Below are 15,278 nucleotides of genomic sequence, written 5' to 3'. Positions count from 1 at the left end.
TAGAGACCAAGTCTGCCCAGATCTTTGCAACACAATACATGTCCTCGACACTTCAAAACTTGGTAGAGCTCAGAAAGTCAAAATTTCTATGAGACAAGACAACTTTACATATAATATATGAGTAAAAATCCTGTCTAATGATCCTTGTTACCGAAGAGGCTAAAATCTGAGGATTGGGGTTCAAATCCAGACTGGGCAGGAAAGTCTATGAGACTCATATCTCCAATTACCCACCAAAAAGCAAGAAGTGCAGCTATGACAAGTAGTAGGGAGTGGACAAGGACAGTATCCAGTTCCTGAGTTCAAGCCCTATCACGTGTGTGCAGGCACACACACAGCCCTATCACGTGTGTGCAGGCACACACACACACACACACACACACACACACACACACACACACACACACACACACTTGATGATTACTAGAAATCCCAAAGCATGCCATCTTATAGATTATCATATATTTTTGTTGTTTTATCTTGATCAAGCACTTACTTTTTTTATGAGCACCCATTTACTCTTCAAGAGCCAATCCAACATTTCAACAATTCATACGAATTTTGACTATGACACGATAAATATACTATATTTGTTTTTGTTTTTGTTTTGTTACATTGTAAAATGAAGTACAGAGGTATGTGCCCTCCCTGACCTCATTCTCTCCCAGTATACCCCCTCCTAAATTCCCTCCCATCAAAGTTGAATAGTTTATTCACAACATAATGTCTAGTGGGTTTCACTGCTGAATTGGTTGGCTCTTTGTCCCGTCATTTCTTTTTTGGGGGGAGGGAGGAAGGTCTGGTCGTGGGGCCTGAACTCTGGGCCTGGGCACTGTCCCTCAGCTCTTCAGCTCAAGGCTAGCACTCTTCTGCTTGAGCCACAGCTCCACTTCCGGCTTTTTTCTTTTTGCTTATGTGGTGCTGAGGAATCGAACCCAGGGCCTCAGGCATGCAAGGCAAGCACTCTACCACTGAGCCACCTTCCCAGCTCCTGTCCCACCATTTCTTTGCTTCCCCTCTGTTCTTCAAATCAAATAAACTTATATACAAGACAAAAGGTACAGAAATACTATATTTTTCAATATGAGAGTGTATTTACTAAAGTTGCCATGAGATCCCTGCTTTGTGTCTCATGTCATCAATGTACTCCTCCATAAACCTCTAAAGATGGAATATACACAAGAGGCCAAACCTTAGGGTCCCTTAGAATACATTCAATGTTCAAATGAGTATTATAATATACAATCTGCAGTGAATTTCAAATATTGGCCATTGCTTACATATTTCAAAGATGGATTACGCTTCTAACAGATAGAGGGTTACCACTTTAATGCTAGCCAAGTCATTGCCTCATTCCCAATCTCAAGATTTCCACTCTGTCTCTAGTGAAAAGAGCAACAGTTTACAGTGGTTGACATTACAGCCATTAATTGAAAAACCTAAATAATTATTCAGGAACCTCACCATTCGAATTATGATCAATCTTCAGGAAAGTAAAATAACAAATAACATTCTGAAATTAAAATATATAAATCTCCAATTTTAATGGCTTAAAAACTGTCACCAGTTTTGATGCCAAAGAAAATAACTGTTGTGCTTCAACTCTGACTTGTTTCCTGGTTTAGTAATAGGTGACTCCACCAACTTAGAGAAAAGATGACAATGATAAGATCTGCTCTATTTCAAGGGAGGTATAACATACCTATGAACACTTCCATGAAAAATTCTCATTCTTCCTTTTTGTTGTCTTTTTCTTTTATGTGGCAGTACTAGCCTTTGAACTCATGTACCTGTATTTGCTAAACAGACACCCTAAAACTTGGGCCATAAAACTAAGCATTGTTTTTTTTAACTGTAAAGATTCTTTATAGAGGGTTTAGAGTTACATGAGTAAGGTAATGAGTATATTGCTTGCTGAACATTATTACCACCTCCTTTGTTTTTCTCCTACTATCTCTTCCCTCTCGCGCCTCCCCCCTCCCCAAGTTGTAAAGTTCATTTCTAACATAGTCTCTTGTGAATTTCCTTGTGCAATGGGTCATCCTGTGTCCTTCTTTCAAAATTTTGTTATTCCCTCTCCCCTCCCCAAATCAGATAAATGTATATACAAGCTGCACGGTACCAAAATCAAATACAGTGACAACAGGGAATATACCATAGGGGGAAGAACGTACAAAAGAAACAAACAAAATCACATAGTACATTAAAAACAGCAACGACAACAAAGTAAAACCTCTTGGGTTCATATCTTGGGGTTCATTTTGCTTAGCATCATCTTATATACCATTATTTTTTATTTAGTTATTTTTTCTGATAGAGTCTTTTTGTCTTTTGACACAGAGATGGACTTATTGTGAACCTCCTGATCCCAAGTCAGGAGTAGCTGCCTCTCTATCTGTGTGTCATCTTTCATGTCCCTGAAAAGTACTCGGTCTTACTATATACACTTCTCTGATCCTCAAAACTCTGTTGATTAGTCCTTGTATAGCTTAAAAGCTGCGAATCTGATATTCTTAAAGCTTAAAGCTTGCTTGCAAAATCCAGTGAAATGATATTCCAGTATATCAACAAAGCTTAAATATGTTTGTCCTTGGAATTTCAACTAGAGTTTAAGAGACACAGAAATCTTCACAATGGAGTAAGAATGTTTTGACTGTGAACTGGGAAAGTGGTTTTTATTTATATTTTATTTGCATAACTGGGTGAACTTAGGCTTGCATATAGGACGTAGGTGAACTACTAAGCTATGTCTCTGGCCTTTTAGTTTTTATATATTTTAAAAAGATCTTTAAATAATCGTGCAAAGGGCTTATCATTAAACAAATTAGTATGTAATCATAATGCATCTGGATCCATGTCACCTCTTGCATTATTCTTCTGCATCCTTCCCCAGGCAACTCCTGCCAATTTTCTTAATTTCATAGTTTCTGTATTGAGTAGCTTGATTGAATTCCCCCACATTCTCTCTTAATTTTTTATTCTCCTCCCCAAAACTTTCAAGTGCCCATTTCCTGGTATTCATTTTGTTGAACAGTGAATTTGTTTTTCTAAGGAATTATGCCATTTTAATTCTCCCCTGAAAATACCATAATTCAGTTAATATATTTGTATATACTTGAAGACAAGGCTGTATGTGTTGATTTGTATGTTGATAAATTCGTTCTAGATTCCACATATAAGAGAAAGTATGCCTTCTTTGTCTCTCTGGACCTAACTTACTTCACATATTATAATTCAGGTCCATCCATTCCTTTGTAAATGATATAACTCCATTATTTGAAGTGGATTAGTAAAATCTCATTGTGTTTATTCGCCACAGCTTCTTGATCTGTTTGTCAGTTGAAGATCATTTGGTCTGTGGTAAACATTGCAGCAATGAGCATGTGGCCTTATTCTATCTTGATATGTAATGTTTTGAATAAATTCACAATAGTGATATTGTTGCATTATATGGTAATTACTAGTTTAGTTCTGATCAAACTCCAAACTGTTTGACCAATGTCAAATTTCCAAGAACAGTGTATTAGAGTTTCTTTTCTCTCACAACTCTAGCAGCATCTCGAGTTGTTTTTTATTTCTTCCTGATGTTTACTTTAATTGGATGAGACGGGACTTGAGTTTTGGTTTGATTTTTCACTCTTCTATGGCCAGAGACATTGAGTATTACCTTATATGTTAACTGACTACTTTTTTTTAATGAGAAGTTTCTATTTAACTGGTTTGTCTATTTAAGCCTTAATTGAGTTGTTGATTCTTTTAGGTTTGAGATTCTAGCGCTCTTTGTATATTTTGGCAATTAGAACATTGTCCATTGTCTGACATTGAGACATAGTCTTCCTGGCCCCAAATAGGTCTGGACCACAATAAATATGTATAATAAATATTATTGTCAATAATATAATAGTATTTTGTTTTACCTGTGATGGTACATGCACCAACAGGCCTAAGTATTTCAATGGAAAATGTTTCCAAGTTTTCTGTCAAGGACAGGCATAAACCAAAAACCTTCCAAAAGAAACTCAAAAAGCTAAGATTACAATAGTAAACCACTAGTGCCTGAATTAAACTGAGAATTCATAAACATTGTACATAAGCAGGTGCCTTGAGGTCCATATATATGAGTATGTGAAGTAATTTAAGGCAAGAATCAGTAAGGAAAATCAATAAAATAAAAATATATTTTGAAAATAATATATATTGATTTAGTACATATTAATATTCTTTATTTGGGTATTTATTCTTTTTATTTTTCTGGGCTTTAATTTCTGACTTATAACTAATAGTATTTAACTATGGTACTCACAATCCTTTTTTTTTTAAATCTATATAGTACCTGTAACCTTAGTGACTGCTCGGTAAAATTCAAATATCTAACTAGAATTTGCTTATGGTTTGGCTAACTTTTTTAAAAAATCAGACTTTTATATACATTGTGGGTAGAACGTTAATCTATTGTGATGAATCAAATAATTTCAAGTTCAATTTTCTCAACAAGTAAAATAATTTTTTTTGGTTGGTCATGAGGCTTGAACTCTGGGCCTGGGCACTGTCCCTGTGCTCTTCAGCTCAAGGCGAAAGCTCTACCACTTGAGCCACAGAGCCACTTCCGGTTTTCTAGTGGTTTATTGGAGATAAGAGTCTCACAGACTTTCCTGCCTGGTCAGGCTTTGAACCATGATCCTCAGATCTCAGCCTCCTGAGTAGCTAGGGTTACAGGCGTGAGCCACCGGCACCCAGCTTAACAAGTAATAAATATATAGATGGTTCGGTCGTGGGGCCTGAACTCTGGGCCTGGGCACTGTCCCTCAGCTCTTCAGCTCAAGGCTAGCGCTCTACCACTTGAACCACAGCGCCACTTCCAGCATTTTTCTTTTTGCTATGTGGTGCTAAGGAATCAAACCCAGGGCCTCAGGCATGCAAGGTAAGAGCTCTACCACTGAGCCACCTTCCCATCCCCAAGTAAAATAATTTTAGTAGCCAAATAGTACAGTAGATAATTAAACATGAAAAATGGACCTCTTAACAGGCTGTATAAAGACTATTTGGAGTAACGTGATTATAACCAACATTTATATTTATACAACTTGCTTGGTAAGACACTGTGGGTAATATTTTGCCCACATATATGTTGTTATTGTTTCATTTCAGCAAGCTTTCAGGGGTAGATTACTATATAGATAAACTTTCTAAAAATTTCTAGTCAGCTACTTTTAATAGAACTATTTTTTATATATGTTTCTTATTGTGAAAATACTGTACAGAGGGGTTACAGTTACATGAGCAAGGTAATGAGAACATTATTTTTTTTATTTTGAAAATACTGTACAGAGGAGTTATAATCACATGAGCAAGTTAATGAGTACATTTCTTATCAAACATTGTTGTCTTCTTTTTTTCCCCATACCATCCCTACCCTTCCATCTCCACAACTACATTCCTCCCTTGCTACTCTCCCACCCCTCACTCCCACCCCACCTAAATTGTAAAGTTCATTTTTCGAGATAGCATCTTGTACATCTCATTGTTGCAATTGGTCAACCTGTATCCCTATTTAAACAATTTATTTTCCCTCCCGCTCCACAAATTATAACTACATCAAATACAGTGAAAGCAGAAGTTATACCGTTGGGGAGGGACGTACAAAGCAGCAAAAAACCACGTGGTACCTTATAAATATGTTAGAAACAATAGCAAGAAAAAAAGAAAACAAAGAGTGTCCTTATCTTGGTGTACATTTCCCTTAAAATCATCTTATCTGAAATTTTCTGCTTGTCTCAGATATATACTACTTATTGTAAATAAGGGAAACCACCGGATCTATGTTTCTTTGGGCCTGGCTTACTTCACTTAATATAATTGTTACCACGTCTTTCCATTTTCTAACAAATGGGGCAATGACATTCTTTCTGATGGATGCATAGAATTCCAGTGTGTATATATACCAATTTTCTTGATCCATTCATCTACTGAGGGGCACCTGGGTTGGTTCCATATCTTAGCAGTAAATAATGATGCAATAAACATTGTTGTACTGGTAGCTTTAGTGTGGTATAGTTTGTGATCATTTGGGCAAATGACCAAAAGTGATATTGCTCGGTCATAGGAGAGATCTCTGTGGTGTCTTTTGAGGAACCTTCATACTGCTTTCCAAAGTGGTTGAAGAAGTTTACACTCCCACCAACAATACAGTAGGGTTCCCTTCTGTCCACATCCCCTCCAGCATCTGTTGTTATTAGAGTTCTTGATTATAGCCATTCTAATTGGGGTGAGGTAGAATCTCAATGTTGTTTGGATTTGCATTTCTTCTATGGCTAGAGAGGTTGAGCATTTCGTCATGTGTCTATTGGCCATTCTCATTCTCATTTTCTCTTCAGAGAAGTTTCTCTATAAGTCTTTATCCCACTGTTTATCGGGCAGTTGTTTCTTTGAGGATTTGTTGAGGAATTTAATTTTTTGGGTTCCAGGTATATTTTAGATATGAGACCCTTGTCTGTTGAATGGCTAGTGAGGATCTTCTCCCAATCCATGGGCTTACTATTGATCTTGATAGCTATGCCCTTGGCCAAGAAGAAGCTGTGAAGCTTCATGCAATCTTATTTGTCCAACCTTTCCTTGATTTGTTGTGTTTCTGGGTCTCTATTAGGAAAATTTCAGCCTGTGCCAAGGAGATCTAGGATTTCTTATTCTGTCCTGTAAGGTTTTCAGGGTGTCTGCTTTGACTCAGAGGTCTTTGATCCATTTGCAGTTGATTCTAGTGCAGGGTGATCTATTAGGTCTACCTTTAGTTTTCTACAGGTGATTAACCAATTTTGCCAGCACCATGAAGAGGCTGTCTTTCTTCCATTCTATTTTTTTTTAGTTCCCTTATTGAAGATTTGGTGGCTATAGGTCTGTAGGTTCATTTCTGATCCATTTGCGGTTGATTCTGGTGCAGGGTGATCTATTAGGTCTACCTTTAGTTTTCTACAGGTGAATAACCAATTTTGCCAGCACCATTAAGAGGCTGTCTTTCTTCCATTCTATTTTTTTTAGCTCCCTTATTGAAGATTTGGTGGCTATAGGTCTGTGTGTTCATTTCTGGGTTTTCAACTCTATTCCATTGGTCTTGAAGTCTGTCCTTGTTCCAGTACCAAGGTGTTTTGATGACTATTGTAGTAGACTTTGAAATTTGGTATTGATATTCCTCCAGTACTGTTCTTTCTGTTAAGGATCATTTTTGCTACTTGGGGTCTTTTATTGTTCTATATGAATTTTTTTTCCTCTTCTATTTCCTTGAAGAATGAGGTTGGAATATTGATAGGTATTGCACTGAATTTGTAGATAGCCTTGGGAAGTATTGCCATTTTCACCATGTTGACACTTCCAATGCAGGAGCATGGGAGGCTTTTCCACTTTCTTTGATCCGTTTTGATTGCCTTTTTAAAAGATTTTTAATGTTTTCCTGTAGAAGTCCCTTACTTCTTTAGTTAAATAAATTCCTAAGTATTTTATTTTTTAATGTAATACTTCGCAAACATTTAGGCTAATAAGTTTGAGAATCTGGAAGAAATGGACTGTTTCCTAGTAAATATCGACATGCCAAAACTAAACGAAGATGAGTTAAACCAACTTAGATGCATATCAAGCATTGAAATAGAACCAGCAATAAGAGACCTCCCATCTAAGAAAAGCCGAGGACTGGACGGATTTACAGCAGAATTCTACAAGGCTTTCAAAGCAGAACTCACACCAATACTCCTCCAACTCTTCAAAGAAATTGAAAGAGAAAGTTCACTATGGAACTCTTTCTATGAAGCCATCATAACCTTCAACCCAAAACTAGGTAGGGGCTCATCAAAGTAAAAGAACTATAAACTCATTTCTTTGATGAACATCAATACAAAACTTCTCAACAAATTTTTGGCCAATCGACTTCAACAATTGATCCAAAAAATTGTACACCATGATCAAACAGGATACATTTCAGGGATGCAACACTGGTTCAATATACGCAAATCAATTAACATAATTCTTCACATCAACAAGAGCAAGGATAAGAACCACATGATTATCTCAATAGATGCAAAAAAGCATTTGACAAGATCCAACACCTCTGTAATTGAAGGCTCTGTAAAAATTAGGAATCCGTGGAACATTCCTCAATACAATAAAAGTTGTATATAACAAATCTACAGGCAGCATTATACTTAATGATAAAAAAAAAATAAAGCCATTTCCTGTAAACTCATGAATGAGACAAGGATGTCTACTCTCTCCACTTCTCTTCAATTTAGTATTAGAATGTCTAGCTACAGCAAAAAGACAAAATGCAAACTTAAAGGGGATCCAAAAAGGAAAAGATGAAGTAAAATTCTCTCTTTGCAGATGACATGATATTGTACTTAAAGAATCCCATGAACTCCACTCCCAGATTACTCAAGCTGATTTGAAACTTTGATAAAGTAGCAGGGTATAAAATTAACCCTCAAAAATCAATGGCCTTTCTGTATGCCAACAATGAAAAGAATGTGGCTTAAATCAGGAAAGCAATTCCTTTCATAATAGCCTCACAAAAAATAGCACTATTTTCTAAAGAACTCAGATGGTCTTCAGTAACTGGTAGTTGATGTGAAGTCATGTTTAAAATTTTACTAGATGGAAATAAGAAGGTATGCCTTTTGGGAGATCATGTTGATACAAATGTTACATGAAAATTAACATGGTTCAATATCATACATTAGGTACATCATTAAAGAATGAAAAGTGGTTGCTTGAAAAATATTTCAATAGGATAAAAATACATTCTTTGGTTAATGACTCCAGTGTTCTGGCTGGCTGTGGTGGTCGCATTCACTTTTAATCCAAGATTTCCAAATGGATAGAGTCAGAAATACCTGGATTAAAGCTCATGTTTGAAAAGTTAGTGAAACTGCATTTAAAAAAAAAAAAGAGCAGAGATCAATCACTAGACCAAGCCAATAACAATTTTTAGGTTCAATACCCTTATCCTACAAAAAGGAAAAAAAGAAGTATAAAGACATTAATAAAAGAAAGAAAGGAAGAATCTGAACTGTATTTGAGTTTACTGATCAATTCATAGATTTCTTGAAGTATTGTATCATCTTAGGAAAAGCACAAAACTCACATCCATAGAACTTCTTGTTATCTTTTACATTATGGAAAAGATCCAAAGAAATAAAAAAGTAATTTAATTAGAATATTTGACTGATACTTATACTTGGCTGGCTTCTCTTCACATTTCAAGAGGAGCTATTCTATTACTATAATCTAGACAATTTTCACTTAGGATTGACAAGGAATATACAGCTCCCAGGGACTATAAGTTGGATTTCCTGGCATTGAAGCAATTGCTGAGGCTGAAATATGAGAACATGTATGTTAAATTGTTCAAGGAATTTATTGCCCAGGAGGCAAGTTTGAACATCATGGATACCTTTTCTGATCCTTTTGGGAAATTATTAGAAATCATTATTTTTACAAATAGTTTATTTGGACAATCAAAAATTTTGCTAAATAGAAATTTGAATTCACATAAATGACCTATTAAGATTGATAATATTTATAAGATTTCTTATTAATATGAAAAATGAAGAAAAACTATCAACAGAAGTATCTATTATTAAGAAAATGTTTCGTCATAATCTGAGGGGACTCAATGTTGATATGTACTTTTATTCCTCTTTTTATAATTTACGTACTATGTAGGTGATAGCAGAGATTTTCATTACATACTGTTGAAATGAATCATTGCAATAAGTTTTCATCTGGAAACAGTATTTACACAAAGAAAAATCTTTCCTTTCCCAAAATTTAGCTATAATTCACTGCTGCCATTGTTTTCAGCAAGTTTTCCGTATATAAATACTTTTTAAAATGTATAAATGACGTTATTTCTGTCCTCATACAATCACCTTTTTTTCCTGCTAATTTTATGAAAAAACATGAAATGATGTAATGAAAGGAAAAGATTTCAGGATAGGGTAACTATGTGAATTTGAAATACTGCTCTGTTTTATGTACTTCAGTAAATAATATATCCAAAACTATTTTATCTAAGTTTCAGATAAAATTCTACTCTTAGTTAAATTCTGTTTATTTTTTCTTTTGTTTTGTTTTTATCGGTCATGGGGTTTGAACTCTGGGCTTGGGTGCTATCCCTCAGCTCTTCAGCTCAAGGTGAGCACTCTATCGCTTGAGCCACAGCACCACTTCTGGTTTGTAGTGGTTAATTGGAGATAAGAGTCTCATGGACTTTTCTGCCTGGGCTGGCTTTGAACTGTGATCTTCAGATCTCAGCCTCCTCAGTAGCTAGGATTACAGGCATGAGCCACCTGTGCCTGGCTTCATATTCTATTTTTTAATTATTAAGTTGATATACAGATGGGTTACAGTTACATAACTAAGGTAATAAGTGCATTTTTTTCTCAAACTTGTTACCCTTTCCTCAATTTCCTCAATTTCCTCCTGCTTTTTCTCTTCCCCCTCCCCAAATTTGTACAGATCATTTCCCACATATTGTCTTGTGAGTATATCTGTTGCATTAGTTCCCTCCCAACTATTGTCCTTTATCTCATCATTCTGTTGTTCCCCTTTCCTTCCCTAATTCAAATAAATGTATATACAATACCAGAGTACCAAAATCAAATCCAATAACAACAGAGGATATACTATATGGAAAAAAATGTATAAAAGAGACAAAAAGTCGCCAGCCATATACATTATATATGAATGGTGAATAATGCTGTGATAAATACAGTTGTGCTCGTAGCTTTAGTATGGCCTTGTTTGTGGTCATCATCTTCCACATCCAAATCCAATTACATTACATTGCTTTACTAAGTGAGAAATCATATAGAAATTTACATTTACTTTTAAATAATAATGATGTTTGCTTGTCTTTTGAAAGTAAGTGAGATGAAAGATGAAGGAATGAAAGGAAAAAGAAAGAAGGAAGAGAGAGATAAAGAAAAAATAGAGATAGGCTGGGAAGATGGTTCAGTAGTAGAGTGCTTGCCTTGCATGCCTTAGCCCCTGGGTTCGATTCCTTAGCACCAAATAAGCAAAAAGAAAAAAGCCGGAAGTGGCGCTGTGGCTCAAGTGGTAGAGTGCTAGCCTTGAGCTGAAGAGCTGAGGGACAGTGCCCAGGCCCAGAGTTCAGGCCCCACCACCGGACCCACCCCCCAAGAAAATAGAGATAAAAAAGAACAGAACAGATGGAGATAGGAAAAGTAGGGAAAGAAGAAGAGTGAAGGAAGAGTAAGGAAAAAAAAAGTAGGGAAAGAAGAAGAGTGAAGGAAGAGTAAGGAAAAAAGGAAGAAACAAAATTTTGTTAGGTATTTATTTTAATGAACACAATAAACTAAAAGTATATATGGTGTTTGATATTATTTATGAGATATACTGACATACTTTTTAAAATTATTATTACAAAACTTTTATTTCTTTTATTAAAAATAGTTTAATAAACTTCCTGTAGTTGAAATAGACTTCTTTTTTCCAAAGTAAAATTTTACAAAAAAAAATAGTGCAAAAACTGTAGAATGCTGATTTTGAAGTTTCATATGTGATAATTAAATGGACTTTTTCAGTTTCTTCAGTTTTTATATTATAGTAGAGCCATGATCCAAAATATTTTACCCTGAATCCAAAAGAAGTTTACTTGTTTATTTTCCTGAAAATGTCAGTTGTCAGGTATGCTAGAAAAAGGCCTAATTACTATATATTTCATTGGCCAAGAAACATGTTTTTATTTGCAGAAAATATAGAAATGAAATTGTTCAGTAAAATATTTTGAATTTCTAATGAAGGCAATATGGAAATAAAGATATGGTTGGCATGAATATCATGAGTTCCCTATTGTATCTGCTGACCTTTTGTAGGACTTCAGTAGTGGAAACACAGTTTCCAATGTCATAAAACCTGTGTGTCTAATTAATTTCACAACAGTCATTCCTTAGAGCTAAGTAAGGAGTTAGAATGAAATCATTTCTGAAAAGTTTCAGCTCTGAAATGGTGATTCTGCACATTTTTTTTCAAAATTTATTTATCCATCCCTTGCTCTACTTTCAAAAACTGTCCAAATGCTAGTGAAAGAGCCGCTTTCAAATAAACCTTAAGATATCAACATGAAATCTGAAAACTAGGACACCAGTTGCTGTCGCTTTTTATCATGTTATTACCCTTTGAAGGTTCTTCTTTATGTGGAACAATGTTGCTGGTACATTCTTTTAATGCTGACTTTATTCATTTGGGTGCAAACCATAATGATTTTTAAATAAGCAGGAATATTTGTTTATGTCTCATTGTGTTCAGGAAAATATTTAAGACAACTTACTAAAACATAAAGCAATTCAAAAAGTGCAAGCTGTGAACAACACAGCCAGTTTTTATTTCAACTCAAATGCATTAACTCTTTCATTTTTCTACTTAATAAAATTCAATTTTATTGTAATTCAAATTGGAATAAAATATTGATTGCACACTTTCTTTTCATGCAGTGACTACATTTAGAGAATTGTATGCCACTAAGAGATGATCAAAACCATTTTATTTTAGATAAACATAATAAGTGCAGCCTTTCCCTCAAAATTTTAACATGTGTCTTGCTTTTACCTTAAACTTATACAAGTTTTGCTTTGAATAAAATATTTTTCAATGTAAAATTATGGTCAAATTTACATGAGTTGGATACCACAAATAATAATATTATAATAAGTTCTACTCTACCACAAAGTTATAGTTTAACCTCTTTAGTGTATTTTTAGTGGGTTTTCTGTATGTACATTTGTGTTATAACTATTTTAAATGGATTTTTATTTCACCACTAATTATTACTTGAGACACATTCACACATAAATGTTTTATTTATACTTATATACATCTTATTCAATTTTATGTTAAAGTATTATGTTTCAGTTTTAAAGACATAAGTAAATCATAAGACAAGATCTGTGAAGTCTAGTATTTTCCTAGAATTATTTTTAAAGATCAGTATAAAAGATACCAAGATATTAAACAGAAGAGGTAAAGAAATAAAATATTTTAATATTCATGTTTAATGTTATTTCTCTGATCAGTACTTGGGCTAGAATTTAGGGATTTAGGCTTTCATTTACAAATTGAGTAGTGTCATATTCTTCTTTTCTTCTTTTAGTTTGCTTTTTGAAATAGAGTCTCTTACTTTTGAACTGCGGTGCTTCTGCTCTAGAAGTACCCAAGTACCTTGATAATATAGGTGTGTTCTGCCATTTGTAGCCCATATTTTCACATTTCTAATCACAAATTCTAAGGACTAAAATAAAAAGCTGTTGGTTGTAATTACAGTAGAAAAATCACCTTCTTCCCTGAGGAGTCATCAAATACCAGATGCTATTGGTGCACAGGAAGACCTGTGAACATGTGTGGAAAGCCTCAACAGCTGTCTTGGGGAAGTCACAGCATTAGTCTAAAGCTTAAGACAAGATAGGATCCCCATCACCAATATGGACCACACAGTTAATGAGGTGAAATCCTAGTTCCTAATGGAGATATGTCTTTACTCCATGCCCATCACAGTCTGAAATTACTTTACACTTACTCGTGGCTCTCCTGGAGGACAGGATTTAAAGACAGTTCAATGCAGAAGCAAAACATGCTGGCTAGTGAAGCAAATCTTATTCTATTTTTTTCACTAGAGGACTAAATTGCAGCTTGTTGTTATGTACTAAAGAAGGTAACTATCACTATCTGGAAAGTTCACCACAGATTCTATGTGTTGAGTACTGAATTAGAAAGATTCTAAAAGCCCCACATCATGTCATGAAGTGATAGAACATTGATATTCTGTGCAACTTATTCCTTCTTCCAAAAGCAATTATGTCTTCTTAGTTTCTTGCCCATTAAGTTCTTGCTGTATAGATAACTGCATATGTAACTACTACACTATGGCTTGGTTCTACAGTGTTTCCTTAGACAAGCTAGCCAAGGCCACTCTGCTGCCATCTCTAAAACCTATAGCCACTTTACCCCTGATAAATTATCAGTCTGGGTGTTTATACTAAAGATCAACTTTATTAAACATTACATCAACTTTTAAAATCTAAGATTCATCTGAGGTCCAAGTAAATATCTGGAACCCTGTTTAAGCTGATCAAAATCAATGAAAATGGATAAGTGGTAGGAAGTGAATATGACTAGATAGAATTTGTAGCAGAATCACAATGAGCACATTGCTCTGAAGGGACATCCAGTACTCCCACTTAAAATAACCAGTGTCTCTCCCTGGATGTAACACAGAGCACAGTGGAGTGGCTTTTAGCATCAACTTTTGTGTAGATTTGGGGGTCACCAAAAATTCTCTCTAGACAACTTGAAAGTAAGTATTTTTTAAGTTAGTATACCATAAGATCCCAGTCATATCTGGGCAACAATATCTTTAGAGTGCAAAGCATATACAATTGATTAAAAAATAAACAAACAGGGACTGGGACGGTGGCTCAGTGGTAGAGCGCTTGCCTTGCATGCCTGAGGCCCTGGGTTTGATTCCTCAGCACCACATAAGCAAAAAGAAAAAAAGCCAGAACTGGTGCTGTGGCTCAAGTGGTAGAGCGCTAGCCTTGAGCTGAAGAGCTGAGGGACAGAGACTAAGCCCAGAGTTCAGGCCCCATGACTGTACCCCCCCAAAAAAAAATAAACAAACAATGGACTCAGCTGTTAACTTTACTTTGCTGATTACTATAGAAGATTACTATTATATAAGATTAAAATGTCTAAGAATAAAATATCTAAAGGTACTATGAGAAGTGTTTTACTTGTATATTTTTTATTTCTCTCATGGTTTTGTGGATTAAAATTGTAGAAAGTCCAAGAAAAGACACATAGGGAGATCATATGAGCACAAATCTAAGTGAGCCATTTTGCATATTGACAGAGCAACCAATTATGCAATTATGCTCTCTCCAAAAAAAATCAGTTTGTATTAGAACACACACACACAAACACACACACCACCACCACCACCACCACCAACAACAACAACAACACCAACCCTCCCAACTGTCACAAGTTCTTGAAGAGAGAATAACCAGCCAAACTGTGATATATAATTAGCATTTATTAAATATGTCATTTAGAAATGATTCAGCTTTAAATGTTTTACAGATTCTGACACTACCATCAAAGTATAACTATTTACTCAACATTTACATATTTTCTCCCACTATTACTCTGAAAAATAAAAGAAGAAGTATGGAAATGAAAGAAAAATACAACTGAGGGTGACAAAAGAGAAGTTAAGTCAT

The sequence above is a fragment of the Dipodomys spectabilis genome, unplaced genomic scaffold (assembly GCF_019054845.1).
Source record: "Dipodomys spectabilis isolate Male_0828 unplaced genomic scaffold, ASM1905484v1 ptg000095l, whole genome shotgun sequence".
In the NCBI taxonomy this organism is placed as follows: Eukaryota; Metazoa; Chordata; class Mammalia; order Rodentia; family Heteromyidae; genus Dipodomys; species Dipodomys spectabilis.
The sequence above is the reverse complement of the archived record's forward strand: the minus strand, read 5'-3'. Positions refer to the sequence as shown.